Genomic DNA, 14,671 nt, shown 5'->3' with positions numbered 1-14,671 from the left:
ATATGCAGTGGCTATCTTCAGCTCGTTACCATAGTGCTCCTGCAGCAACTTCCTGGCTTCTATGTATCCCCGGTCCGGTCTCATGTGTTCACAGCTTCTGACCAGGTCTTGTGGTTTACCACTGGTGTACTGTTCCAGGTAGTACAACTTATCACTGCTGCTCTCTGTTTTGGAGTCAATGGCTTGTTCGAAGGATCTGATGAAGGGCTTATACTTGAGTGGGTCGCCTTGGAACACTGGTATGTCCCTTTGAGGGAGTCGAAACAGATTCTGTTGTTTTACAAGCATCTCTGTAATTTCGTTCTGACGCTGCATCACTCGGTATAGGCTTCTCTCTGTGCCTTCAGGCCTCTGGTGGTCATCAGCATGGTCTAGTCTAGACCGTCTGACGTCTGGGGCAGCAGCACGTGCTCCTGTTAGTGGAGAGGCCTCTCTTCCACGCTGTAATGCCAGGAGATGGTCTTCAGACTCTCTTTTAACTCTTGAAGGCGCCCTGGATCCAACTCTGTGTGACACCATTGACTGGCAGTAGTCGTTCATGCCATCCTGTGAGCCTTCATAATCTTCAAACACTCTCAACTTGGCATTTGAGACCGCAATAGCTGTTTTTAGCTCCAGCTGTTCTTTCTTAGCCTTCAGTTGGGCCTGCAGTTGGGCCTGTTGCAAAGCTGCTTCCCGTTCAAGAGCTTGCTTTTCCACTAAAGATGCTGCGCGCGCCATCAACGCTGCCCGTTCAACCTCTTCTCTCATGCGCTGTGACGAGCATGTGGTAGAAGCGACTGACCTGTGTCCAGTAACAGAGCTACCTTCTTTTCAATTTTTGCTCATTCTGGCTGAAATCTCTGAAATGCTATCATCTGGTCCGACTTTATCGTCATCTTTATCTTTCTCTGCTGTATCAGTATCTTGACGAATCTTCAACATCCACTGTTCTGTGGCCTTGACATAGTCCTTAATGTTAGATGATTTAAGATCAAACCAGTTGTGCTGATCAGCATTTCCCTCACCTTCAGACAAAAGTGCTAATACATCTTCATTGAGTACAGTAAATTCTTCATACAACTTGGAGAAATCATAATGCATTATGTCTTCAACTTTCTCAATATTAGCATTATCTTCCATGAGACAATCAATTACCTTCATTTTTCCAGTTATCTGAGCTAATTTAGCCCTCCTTGCACCTATGCTTCTATGTAACTTCTCTTCCATTGCCTTTGGGGTGAGCTTTACTTCCCTCTTTTGGCCAACAATCCTTTGTACAGCCGGGGGAAGCCCCTCACGGCTCCATGAGGCGGCGGCCATTTTACCCGCAGCTCTTATCTAGCTTCTGAATAGAATGAACAAGGCAAGTAACAGTCACTGTACCTTCGCTTTCTTATATTGCCATCTGGCTCCGTGACCATTCCTGTATATACGTTCGCCGACAATTCTGTCCTTTCCTTCATAGGGAGCGAGTTTTTGACTAATGTAGTGGCGCTCCGTAGTTTTCAGTATGCAGCCACTGAGCTTTAGCTTTGAGGCTTTTAGCAACGAGTAGACGCGTGTCGAAATAAAACGTTCCAAAACGTAACTTTGTCTTTTAACTGTTTACTGTAATACATTTCAAACAGGATTTCAAAGTAAAACACATTTAAACACGGTCAAAAACTGTATTGCTCCATAGCCATCAAAGCTTCTACCTTTCCTAGCCTCGTGGTGCTTGAACTGTAAAAATGACTGGATATATCATGTGACAAGCTTAAGGACTATACCATTGGAGCAAGAATAAAGGGGGTCTCTCAGACTATACTATTGGAACAAGAAAAGAGGGGGTTTCTCAATACAACAAGTCAATCAGGTAAATTAACTATATTATACTAGAATATGCATCAATAATAAACAAATGTACATACATACTGTACCATAATATTTAACCAATATTTTAAGGTATTTTCTTCTTTACACTTTCTTAAACTTTCATGACTCTTACACAGTACTCCAGGTGAGGTCTCACCAGTTGTAGCAAGACCTCCCTACTTTTATACTTCATCCCCTTTGCAACAAAGGCCAACATTCCACTTACCTTCCTAATTACTTGCTGTACCTGCATGCTAACTCTCTGTGCTGCATCATTCTATGATCCTGTGATTCCCCTCTGAAAAATGCCTCACTCAACTACTTCAGTAGATGTCACACTATCCATCAGTCACAGCACTTCATCAAACCCAGCAAATAGCAAATATGGTGCCACCCGTCACATGTCACAAAGCTGGCACCCATTTATATCGTAGTGCTGTGTTGGCAGTAGACCTGTCTTCAGAGGCAGTGCCATAATACAATGAAGGCCGTGCATGTGTCTCCAGAGACATGGAAAGCCATTGTTTTTTTATTCGTTCCTGGGAGGTGGGCGTCGCTGGGCAAGGCCAGCGTTTATTGCCCATCCCTAGTTGACCCTTGAGAAGGTGGTGGTGAACCACCTTCTTGAGCCGCTGCAGTCCGTGTGGTGAAGGTACTCCCATAATGCTGTTAAGGAGGGAGTTCCAGGATTTTGACCCAGCGACAATGAAGGATCGGCGATATATTTCCAAGTCAGGATGGTGTGTGACTTGCAGAGGAACTTTGAGGTAGTGGTGTTCCCATGCATCTGCTGCCCTTGTCCTTCTAGGTGGTAGAGGTTGTGGGTTTGGGAGGTGCTGTCGAAGAAGCCCTAGTGAGTTGTTGCAGTGCATCTTGAAAATTTACACACTGCAGCCACGGTGCGCAGGGAGTGAATGTTTTAGGTGGTAAGTGGGCTGCTTTGTCCTGGATTGTGTTGAGCTTCTTGAATGTTGTTGGAGCTGCACTCATCCAGGCAAGTGGAGAGTATTCCATCACACTCCTTACTTGTGCCTTGTAGATGGTGGAAAGGCTTTGGGGAGTCAGGAGGTGAGACGCTCTCCGCAGAATACCCAGCCTCTGACCTGCTCTTGTAGCCACAGTATTTATGTGGCTGGTCCAGTTAAGTTTATGGTCAATGGTGACCCCCAGGATGTTGATGTTGGGGGATTCGCTTGATAGCACTGTCGACGACACCTTTCATCACTTTGCTATTGATTGAGAGTTGACTGATGGGGCGATAATTGGCCAGATTGGATTTGTCCTGCTTTTTGTGGACAGGACATGCCTGGGCAGTTTTCCACATTGTCGGATAGATGCTAGTGTTGTAGCTGTACTGGAACAGCTTGGCTAGAGGCGCGGCTAGTTCTGGAGCACAAGTTTTCAGCACAATAGCCGGGATATTGTCGGGGCCCACAGCCTTTGCTGTGTCCACTGCGCTTAGTCGTTTCTTAATATCACGTGGCCTGAATCGAATTGGCTGAAGACTGGCTTCTGTGATGGTGGGGACCTCAGGAGGAGGCTGAGATGGGTCATCCATTCGGCACTTCTGGCTGAAGATGGTTGCAAATGCTTTAGCCTTCTCTTTTGCACCCGCGTGCTGGGCTCCGCCATCATTGAGGATGGAAATGTTCATGGAGCCTCCTCCTCCCATCAGTTGTTTAATTGTCCACCACCATTCACGACTGGATGTGGCATGACTGCAGAGCTTTGATGTGATCCGTTTGTTGTGGGATCGTTTTGCTCTGTCTATAGCACACTGCTTCCATTGTTTAGCATGCATGTAGTCCTGTGTCGCAGCTTCCCCAGGTTGGCACCGCATTTTTAGTTATGCCTGGTGCTGTTCATTGGCATGCTCTTCTACACGTTGGTCCCTCAGAGGCTGAGACATGAGAAATTATTATGGGGAATAAGGAAATGGCAGAAACGTTAAACAAATATTTTGTATCTGTCTTCACAGTAAAAGATACAAAAAGCATACCAAAAATGGTGGGGAACCAAGGGTCTAATGAGGGTGATGAACTTAGTGTAATTAATATAAGTAGAGAAAACGTACTTGAGAAACTAATGGTACTAAAAGCTGACAAATCCCCTGGACCTGATGGCCTACATCTAGGGTTCTAAAAGAGGTGGCTGAAGAGTTAGTGGATGCATTGGATTTGATCTTCTAAATTCCCTATATTCGAGAATGGTCCCAGCGTAACACTGCTATTCAAGAAAGGAGGGAGAGAGAAAACGGGGAACAACAGGCCAGTTAGCCTGACATCAGTCGTCGGGAAAATGCTGGAATCCATTGTTAAGGAAGTGGTATCAGGGCACTTAGAAAATCATAACATGATTAGGCAGAGTCAACATGGTTTTATGAAAGGCAAATCGTGTTTGACAAATTTATTAGAGTTTTTTGAGGATGTAACTAACAGGGTAGATAAAGGGGAACCAGTAGATGTAGTATATTTGGATTTCCAAAAGGCATTCGATAAGGTGCCACATAAAAGGTTATTACACAAGATTAGGGCTTATGGGATTGCAGGTAATATAATAGCATGGATAGAGGATTGGTTAATGGACAGAAAACAGAGAGTAGGGATAAACGGATCTTTTTCAGGTTGGCAGGCTGTAATTAGTGGGGTGTTGCAAGGATCAGTGTTGGGGCCTCAGTTATTTACAATCTATATTAATGACCTAGATGAAAGGACCGAGTGTAATGTATCCAAGTTTGCTGACGATACAAAGCTAGGTGGGACAGTAAGCTGTGAGGAGAACACAAAGCGTCTGCAAAGTGATATAGATAAACTAAGTGAGTGGGCAGTAAGGTGGCAGATGGAGTATATAATGTATGTTTTATGAAAGGGAAATCGTGTTTGACAAACTTGCTAGAGTTCTTTGGGGATGTAACAAACAGGGTGGATAAAGGGGAACCAGTAGATGTAGTGTATTTGGATTTCCAGAAGGCATTCGATAAGGTGCCACATAAAAGGTTACTACACAAGATAAGAGCGCACAGGGCTGGGGATAATATATTGGCATGGATAGGAGATTGGCTAACTAACAGAAAACAGAGAGTCGGGATAAATGGGTCATTTTCGAGTTGGCAATCAGTAACTAGTGAGTTGCCACAGGGATCAGTGCTGGGGCCTCAACTATTTGCAATCTATATTAATGACTTGGATGAAGGAACCGAGTGTTTTGTAGCCAAATTTGCTGATGATACAAAGATAGGTGGGCTAGCAAGTTGTGAGGAGGACACAAAGGGCTGGATTTTCATTGGGCCGTGGAGTCGGGATTGGAGGCGTGTGGGGGTTTAAAATCCCGAAATCAGGGGTCCCGCCCCCATCCCGCCCCCAACCCGCCTCTATGCCAGTTTCAAAGGAGGCGGGTACCCGCCCCGCACTGGGACCCGCCTCCCCGAGGTGGAAAGGGGATTAGTGCCAATTAACTGCCTGTTAACAGGTAGTTAACAGGCAGTTTTTAGCCTAATCCCTATTTTCATTTTTGAAATGTGGGATTCCCGACACCTCCAAACCATGCCAAGTTAGCGAGGCGGGCCGTCGGGATGAAGGGCTTGGAGGGGTCGAGATGTCCGGTGTTCAGGTGAGTGATGGATGCATGAGTGCAGAGGTAAGTGTCTTTGGTCTGTGTTAAGTGTTTAAAGAAGTTCTACAGTACTAACCTTTACTTACCTTTACAGCCTTCCTTCCTTCAGGTCTCGGGAGTCTCTCATCTCACCGGCACAGAAAGCAGAATGGCCGCCAGCTGTCAAAATCTGCAGCCTCTGCTGTCTGTTCTGGGGAGATCTCTAAATCACCCTGAGAGGAAGGAATTAACCTGGAGTACAGGTTGTCAGTGTTTGACAGCTTCAAACAGCTGTCAAAAGGTCTTGACAGATGAAATTTTAATCTGTGATGTCACCTGTTGCCGGGTGGTCCTTAATTGGCCTGCTGAGCCCGCTGGGCGGGCTCAATAAAGTCAATCAAGTCAAAATCGCATGGATTGGCTAGAACTCGATGGAGGCGGGACTACAACCCCGAAAGTTGTAATCCCGACTCCTCAATGAAAATCCAGCCCCAAGAATCTGCAAAGGGATATAGATAGGTTAAGTGAGTGGGCAAAAATTTGGCAGATGGAGTATAAAGTGGGAAAGTATGAGATTATCCACTTTGGAAGGAAGAATGAAAAAGCAAATTATTATTTAAATGAAGTGAGACTACAGAATGCTGCAGTACAAAGGGATCTGGGGGTCCTAGTACATGAAACACAAAAAGTTAGCATGCAGGTACAGCAAGTAATTAGGAAGGCTAATGGAATGTTGGCCTTTATTGCAAGGGGGATGGAGTATAAAAGTAGGGAAGTTTTGATGCAACTTTACAGGAGGCTGGTGAGACCGCACCTGGAGCACTGTGTACAGTTTTGGTCTCCATATTTAAGGAGGGATATACTTGCATTGGAGGCAGTGCAGAGAAGGTTCACTAGGTTGATTCCTGGAATGAAGGGGTTGACGTATGACGAAAGGTTGAGCAGGTTGGGGCTATAATCATTGGAGTTTAGAAGAATGAGAGGTGATCTTATTGAAACATATAAGATTCTGAGGGGGATTGACAGGGTGGATGCTGAGAGGATGTTTCCCTTAGTGGGGGAACCTAGAACTAGGGGGCATAGTTTCAGAATAAGAGGTCGCCCATTTAAGATGGAGATGAGGAGGAATTTCTTCTCTGAGGGCCGTGAATCTTTGGAATTCTCTACCCCAGAGAGCTGTGGAGGCGGAGTCATTGAATATATTCAAGGCGGAGATTGACAGACATTTGAACTACAAGGGAGTCAAGGGGTATGGGGAGAGAGCGGGAAAGTGGTGTTGAGGCGAAGATTGGATCAGCCATGATCTTATTGAATGGTGGAGCAGGCTCAAGGGGCCGATTAGCCTACTCCTGCTCCTGTTTCTTATGTTCTTTTATGTTCTTATGTAGGGAAATGTGAGGTTATTCACTTTGGCAGGAAGAATAGAAAAACAATCTTTTTTAAATGGTGAGAAACTTTTAAATGTTGGTGTTCAGAGAGCTTTGGGTGTCCTCATGCAAGAAACACAGACAGCTGGCATGCAGGTACAGCAAGCAATAAGGAAGGCAAATGGCATGTTGGCCTTTATTACAAGGGATTTGGAGTATAAGAGTAAGGAAGTCTTGCTACAATTGTACAGGGTCTTGGTGAGACCACACCTGGAGTACTGTGCACAGTTTTGGTCTCCTTATCTAAGGAAGGATATACTTGCCTTGGAGGTGGTGCAACAGTGTGAAGACTGGACTTCGTATCCACAAGGACTGTGCGGTGGTCACTGCTACTAACACTGTCATGGACTAGATGCATCTACGACAGGTAGATTGGTGAGGACGAGGTCAAGTAGGTTTTTCCCCTCGTGTTGGTTCTCTCACCACCTGCTTGCAGGCCCAGTCTGGCAGCTATGTCCTTCAGGACTCAGCCAACATTGAAGTCCCCCACCCAGAGTACATTCTGTGCCCTTGCTGCCTCAGTGCTTCTTCCAGGTGGTGTTCAACATGGAGGAGTACGGATTCATTGGCTGAGGGAGGGCGGTAGGTGTTGATCAGCAGGAGGTTTCCTGATGCCATGAGACCTCGAGTCAATGTTGAGGACTCCCCGGGCCACTCCCTCCCGACTGTATACCACTAACTCTGGACATAGCATGGTGATGGAGTAGTCTGGGACATTGGCTGAAAGGTATAATTCTGTCAGGCTGTTGCTTGACTAGTCTGTAGGACAGCTCTCTCAATTTTGACACAAGTCCCCAGATGTTAGTGAGGAGGACTTTGCAGGCTCAATTGGGCTGGGTGTGCCTTTGTTATGTCCGAACCCAGTGCCAAGTCCCGTTTTATTCTTATTGTTGTAGCAGTTTGTTACAACTGAGTGGCATGCGAGGCCATTTAAGGGTCAGCCACATTACTGTGGGCCTGGAGTTACATACAAGTGAGATCAGATAATGATGGCAGATTTCCTTCCATAAGTCAACCAAGATGGGTTTTTACTACAATCTGGTAGTTTCATGGTCAGCATTACTAATGATAGCTTTTTATTCCAGATTTATTTATTTAATTAACTGAATTTAAATTTCACACCTGCCATGGTGGGATTTAAACTCACATTATTAGTCCAAGCCTCTGGATTACTAGTCCAGTAACATAACCACTATGCTACCATTCCCTTGTGGAGTGGCTGTGCTCCGCAGCCCCAGGAGATGAAGTGATACCACCAGCAAAATGTAAATAGCCACCACTCCTTGCTGTCGGGCCTTCCATGTAGTTTTGGCCACGGTGGGCTAAGGGCTGAGCTGACCTGTGCAGGTCAGTCTTGCGACCTTTTTGTAAGCTGCCCTGTGTAGAAATGACTCTGACATCAGGAAGCTTCATGACCAGAGGGAAAGGTTACATTCGTAACTATCAACCAATCGAGCAGGCACAAATCCGAAGGCCACTATTTCGAAGAGGAGCAAGGGAGTTCTGCCCGGTGTCCTTGGTCATTATCTAATTGCTGTTTGTGGGATCTTGCTGTACGCAAATTGGCTACTGCGTTTCCCTACATTACAACAGTGACTACACTTCAAAAATACTTCATTGGCTGTAAAGTGCTTTGGGATGTCCTGAGGTCATGAAAGGTGCTATATAAATGCAAGTCTTTTTTATCCTTTTCTTTTTTCTTTCCTTTCTTCTTTCAAGGTTGCGAAATATCTTGGCCTGAGAGTTCCCCCCCCCCCCCTGCCATTTTTCTTTTTTCTTTTTTGCACCATTTTCACCTTGGAGCAGGCTACATTTCTGTCTCCTACAAACCTGCGGCTCACCCACATCTGTCAGGAACTGTGTCTTCCACAGGTCCATTGCATGCCCAGTACTGAGGTCACATCTAGGCAATCATTGATAAATAAAGCTGAAACAGCAATCATAGCAATTTTATATATTGCTTATTCTGTCAGAGCAAAAAAGCAAAAGCAAATAATAAATCTGATGGTCAAACTGAGAGCGATATAGCTTTTTGCAATCAATCAAAGTTATTCAGGACACAGTAAGAAAAGCTATAAAGCTGTGGCACCACATTTTTAGCAGCAGGGAGTTAACACTTAGCAGAAGCTCGTGGCTCAGTAGGTAGCACTCTCGCCTTTGAGTCAGTATGTCGTGAGTTCAAGCCCCACTCCATGAGACTTGAACACCAAATCTAACCTGACACTCGCAGTGCTGCACTGAGGGAGTGCTGCATTCTCGGAGATGCTGTCTCTCGGATGAGACGTTAAACCGAGGCCCCATCCTATTCTCTTCAATGGATATAAAAGATCCCACGGCACTATTTCGAAGGCGAGCAGGGGAGTTCTCCTTGGTGTCCTGGCCAATATTTATCCCTCAATCATCATCACAAAAAAAATTACAATTTCCTACATTACAACAGTAACTACACTTCAAAAGTACAGGTAGACTACCTTTTATCCGAACTTCCGAAAACCGAAACCCTCTAAAAACCGAAGGTTTTTTCGTTCAGCGTAAGTCGTGCGCACGACATGACCAGAGTGGCGCACGACCCCGACCCCCGCCGACGACCCCCCGCGGACCCCCCCGCGGACCCCCGCCGACCCCGACCCCCGCCGACCCCCCCGCAGACCCCCGCCGACCCCGACTCCCGCCGACCCCCCCCGCCGACCCCCCCGCTGACCCACCCCGCCAACCCCCCCCCGCGGACCCCCGCCGACCCCGACTCCCGCCGACCCCCCCGCCGACCCCGACGACCCCCACCCCCGACCCCCACCGACGACCCCGACGACCCCCACCCCCCCGCCGACCCCGACTCCCGCCGACCCCCCCGCCGACCCCGACTCCCGCCGACGCCGACCCCGACTCCCGACGACCCCCACCCCCGACCCCCCGCCGACCCACCCCCAACAAATTTCCCAGTCTTATAAAATACCTTCCGAAATCCGAAATTTTCCGAAAACCGAAACACGGCTGGTCCCGAGGTTTTCGGATAAAGGATAGTCTACCTGTACTTCATTGGCTGTAAAGCGCTTTGGGACATCCTGAGGTCATGAAATGCAAGTTTTTAAAAAACAATTATCGGATTGTCTGGAAATAGCCACAATCCGACATCATAGCAATCACCGTGGAAAGCTGGGATCCATATGATTTTAATCATTAGGACTCTTCACTGATCTTCCCAGAATTCTATGCAGTGTGTTGAATTAGAACAAAACCAGGTCTTGCTGACTCTCTCGTTCTCCCATTCTCTCTCTCTTTTACTCTTTCCGTGTCACGTGCACTCACTCCTGATGACTGGGGTTTTCATTCTCTCGGATCTGTTGATTCTGCATTTCCTCTGTGTCTGAGTAATCCTCCACTCAGCTCAACGCAGCATATAAAAGAGGTGGCCAAAGAACCTCTGATTATCATTCCAGCCTCCACAAGCAGAGCCAGAGCAGCCATGTCAGAGAAAGCAAGCCGCACAACTCCTCAGTCTGAGCGGAAGAATCTCCAGCCCAGGAAGCTCGAGATGGGGATGAGCACTTACAGGATATTCATCTACGAGCAGGAAAACTTCCAGGGCCGCTGCAAGGAGTTTTCCAGCGAATGCACAAATTTGTTCAACAGTGGCTTTGAACGAGTGGGGTCGATTCGCGTCGACTCTGGGCCCTGGGTTATCTACGAGCAGGCCAACTTCTGCGGAGAGATGTTTGTCCTGGAGAAAGGGGAATATCCCCGCTGGGACTCCTGGTCCAACAGCCACAGGAATGACTACGTCATGTCCTTCAGGCCCATCTTAATGGAGTCAGAGCAGCACAAGATCTGCTTGTTCGAGATGGCCGAGTTCAAGGGCCGCAAGATGGAGATCATCGACAACGACCTTCCCAGCCTGTTCTCTTACGGTTTCACCGACAGGGTCGGCAGTGCCAACGTGACCTGCGGGTCGTGGGTAGGCTACCAGTACCCAGGGTACCGCGGCTACCAGTACCTGTTTGAGAAGAATGACTACAGGCACTGGAACCAGTGGGGTGGCCGGCAGCCACAGATTCAGTCCATGCGTCGAATCCGTGATGGACAATGGCACAAGGTTGGCTGTTTTATTTAGAAACCAAAAGACGAGCTGCCTGGGGGAAGGCCTGAAGGGGGATAACGGGACTGACACCAACGAACTTTAGAATACTTCTTAACTAATGACATTCATCAGACTCTGCATATATTGCACTGTTGAATTGTGAGCAGGTTGTTCAGTGGGGGATTAGAATCTGTTGATGGGCTGCTCCAGATTGAAACCGGCTGTACAAAGAAGAATGAAATATTTGTGAAAAATAAACTTGACTTAAAAAAAAAAGGAAAGTGCTTTTCTCCTGTTCTCATTTGTTGCTTTACAAATCTTTCAATCATGGCGCTGAAAGTTCAGACATCTATATTTACCTCAGCACTGACAATACAGTGCCAGTACATTCCGCAGACACACACACACATCCTATATATAGGTCAAACCAGGGGCAACTAGGGCCTACTTTCTCAGAAATCTGCAAAATGTGATGACATAACTGAATTCAAGGGTCATAAGTTAAAGGTCATTGACAAGTAAAGAAAGACGTTGCATTTCTATCGTGCCTTTCAGGACCTCAGGACGTTCCAAAGCGTTTTACAGCTAATGAAGTACTTTTGAAGTGTAATCATTGTTGCAATGTAGAGAAATGCGGCAGCCAATTTGCACACAGCAAGATCCCACAAACAGCAATGTGATAATGACCAGATAATCTGTTTTTTGTGATGTTGGTTAAGGGATAAATATTGGCCAGGACACCGGGGACTCCCCTGCTCTTCTTTGAAAAATAGTGGCACTGGATCATTTACATCCACCCAAGAAGGCAGACAGCGCCTCTGTTTAACGTCTCATTCGAAAGACAGCACCTCCGACAGTGCAGCACACCCTTAGTACTGCACTGGGAGTGTCAGCCTGGATTATGTGCTCCAGTCTCGGGAGTGGGACTCGAACCCACGACCTTCTGACTCACTGGTGAGAGTGCTACCCACCGGGGAGAACTCCCCTGCTCTTCATAAAAAAAAGTATCATGGTATCTTTTACATCCACTTTAGAGGGCAGATGAGGCTTTGGTTTAACATCGCTACCAAGAAATAACAGTCAGTGTATATTATAAGATAATAATGCCCAGCAGTGTGTCAAATGTTTAGGTGTGAATTGGCAAAAGTTGACAAATAATGGATGTGTCAGACAATATGATTGCATGTAGCCGCCCAGTGTTGAATTAAATTAGCCATCTTATCACGCCTCTTATACAAAAGCCAAATACTCCAGATGCTGGACATCTGAAATAAGAACAGAAAGTGCTGGAAATACTCAGCATATGGCAGCATGTGTGGAGAGAGAAACATAGTTAACGGCCGCGAATTTAATTGAGGAGGCGGCTTGGAGTCGGGTTGCCTGGTGGGCGGGGTCCGGACCCGCTGTCGGCTGCAGCCGCTCCCGAGTTGCAATTTTAATTTAATTGGCCCCTTAAATGCAGTGGTGCACGCTGTCCGGTCCAATGACTGGGTTCGGGTCTGTTAGCCGCCTCTGATGACGTCATTGGTGCAGATGTTTTTAAGCGTCCCATGCAGCCTCAGCCATTCATTTCTTGATTCTTCTGGTGTCTGAATGTGGCAAGGCCACCATGAGTGCTTCCAAACCTAAGGCTGCTCCACACTTCAATGAGGGCTCCCCCCAAACTCTTATGGAGGGAGTAAGAGGGCGCAGAGAAATTCTGTTCTCTCCTGATGGCCGGAGGAAGCCTCCTCAGCAAACCAAGGCAGCCTGGCTGCACATTGCTCAGGAGGTCAGCGCAAGGTCCATATGTTCACGCTCATGGATCCAGTGCTGGAAATGGTTTAATAATCTTCTGCGATCATCAAAAGTGAGTATCCCATCACACTTACCTTCAATCTGCTTCCCTTCTCTTCTCATCACCAGCACTCTGCGTTGTAAACCTGCTCCTCCACATACCCTTACTTCCCTTGCACCCTTACCTATCCATCTCTCTCTCTCTACTGAATCACTTCACCATCCTGCTATGTACCCCTCACACTCGCTCTCACTGTTATACTTTGACAACAACTAACAAAGCACAGGGAGGCAGCTTCCTCTTGGCACCTCACTCCATCCTCATCTCCCTCTAACCTTCTATGTTATGGATTCTTCACAGTCACTCCATCACTCTCGTTGAAACTCCACTTGTATCCCTCCTTGCAGGAAAAGATAGCCCACAATAAGAGGGAGAGATCACAGACAGGAGGAGGCACACCATCCCTTGCTACATTGACAAGTGCTGAGGAGGCCGCGCACAAAATCGTTGGAGGTGGTGAGGAGCTGGAAGTGAGGGATGGAGAGACGGGGGCATTAGATGAAGCTGGTGACAGAATAGAGTTTCATCCCTCTCATTGACATTTAATGATTGACTGCAATGGCATATGATGTTCATAGAGATTGACTTTGTATCATCTGCACAAAAGGATGTGTCTGCTACATCAATATCAGATGTCTAAATCATGTCTTTATTCAGGACCATCGAGCAGCCCCCTCCCCACGATCCAGGATGAAGAGCCAGACTACTTTTCAGAGGAACCTGCAGCCTCTGAGGAAGAAGCATCACCATTACTCAGCGCACCCAGCACCAGCGCAGAAACGCACACCTCAGCAAGGCGTTTGCAAGTTCGAGTAGTGTTGTCACCTGGTGTATCACAGCTCACAAGTGAGCATCAGCAGATGGTGGAGACAGTGACAGCAGTGGAGAGTCCTCGTCGGAGGTCGCAGGACTCTCCGAGCTCTGCTCAGCTGCATGTAGATGCTGTGCCTCTGGGGCTATCCAGAAAGAGAGCGGTGCTGGGACTCCAGGAACAAGTGCAGGACTCTCTGACAGGGTTTGCATCCAGGATAACTGTGAGTGTGCAGAGAATGGAGGAGTCCATCTCTAACATGAACACTGCCTTGGTGGAGGCAATGGCGCATGAACGTTCCACCATGGAGAGGGTGGCAGCCGCCGTAAGTCGCCAGAGTCACGAAAACATGGTGTCTCTTCTAAATAAATTGCTATGGAGGAGAGATGGGCATCCATTGAGGAGAGACACTAGAGCTTCATGGACGTCCTTGTTATAAGGACTGTCAGTACAGAGACGGGTCCTCATGTTCCCCCTGATGTGCAGCAAGGTGCTCTCCAGCCACTTGCTAGCACTGAAGTGCGGCTGACCCATGAGAGGGATGTTGGTGACAGGCAACAAGGAAGTGTGGGCTCCTCTCCAAGTGCTCACATGACCATGCCACTGCGGAGCCCTTGGTCAGAGACCCACATTGCGCACCCAACTGAGATGGCCATTTCAGCCCCTGCACAGCTGCTGGAAGAGCAGACTGTTGAAGAGCCCTCCCAGGCTCCCAAACCCAGAGGATGCTCGCCAAAGGCGTCTAAGCAGGCACAGCATCCTAGTCAGCAAGGTGCCTCTACATCTGCTGAAGCCACAGGGGAAGCACCACGTAGAAGTATGTGTAAGAAGAAGATAAAGCACCTATAGTCACAAGGGGACTCACTTGGGTGTTTTGTTCTGTTGTCTTTGGTTCTGTTTAATATTTTGCATTGTTATCCTTTTGTGAATGTATTAAACAAAAGTGATGGCAAACAGTTGAATTTCTGGACTATGTGTTCTGGGAAATGGAAGTTACACATTGAGGGCTCAGGGCGACTTGCATTTGTAATGATGATGGTGAACGTGATAGGAAACAACCGTTTATTGCAGAGATGATGTATGACATTGTAGGA

The 14,671-nt window shown here is 47.3% G+C and overlaps 1 pseudogene; it reads left to right on the top strand.

The window, feature by feature from the left end:
- Positions 1–9,796: 9,796 nt before the first annotated feature.
- LOC147124731 (beta-crystallin B1 pseudogene) lies at positions 9,797–11,504 on the top strand (annotated as a pseudogene).
- The last annotated feature ends 3,167 nt before the right edge of the window (positions 11,505–14,671 follow it).

Source organism: Somniosus microcephalus, chromosome 1, assembly GCF_052327205.1.
Source record: "Somniosus microcephalus isolate GS21.2 chromosome 1, FLI_Smic_1.0, whole genome shotgun sequence".
Lineage (NCBI taxonomy): Eukaryota > Metazoa > Chordata > Chondrichthyes > Squaliformes > Somniosidae > Somniosus > Somniosus microcephalus.
The sequence above is the reverse complement of the archived record's forward strand: the minus strand, read 5'-3'. Positions and strand labels throughout refer to the sequence as shown.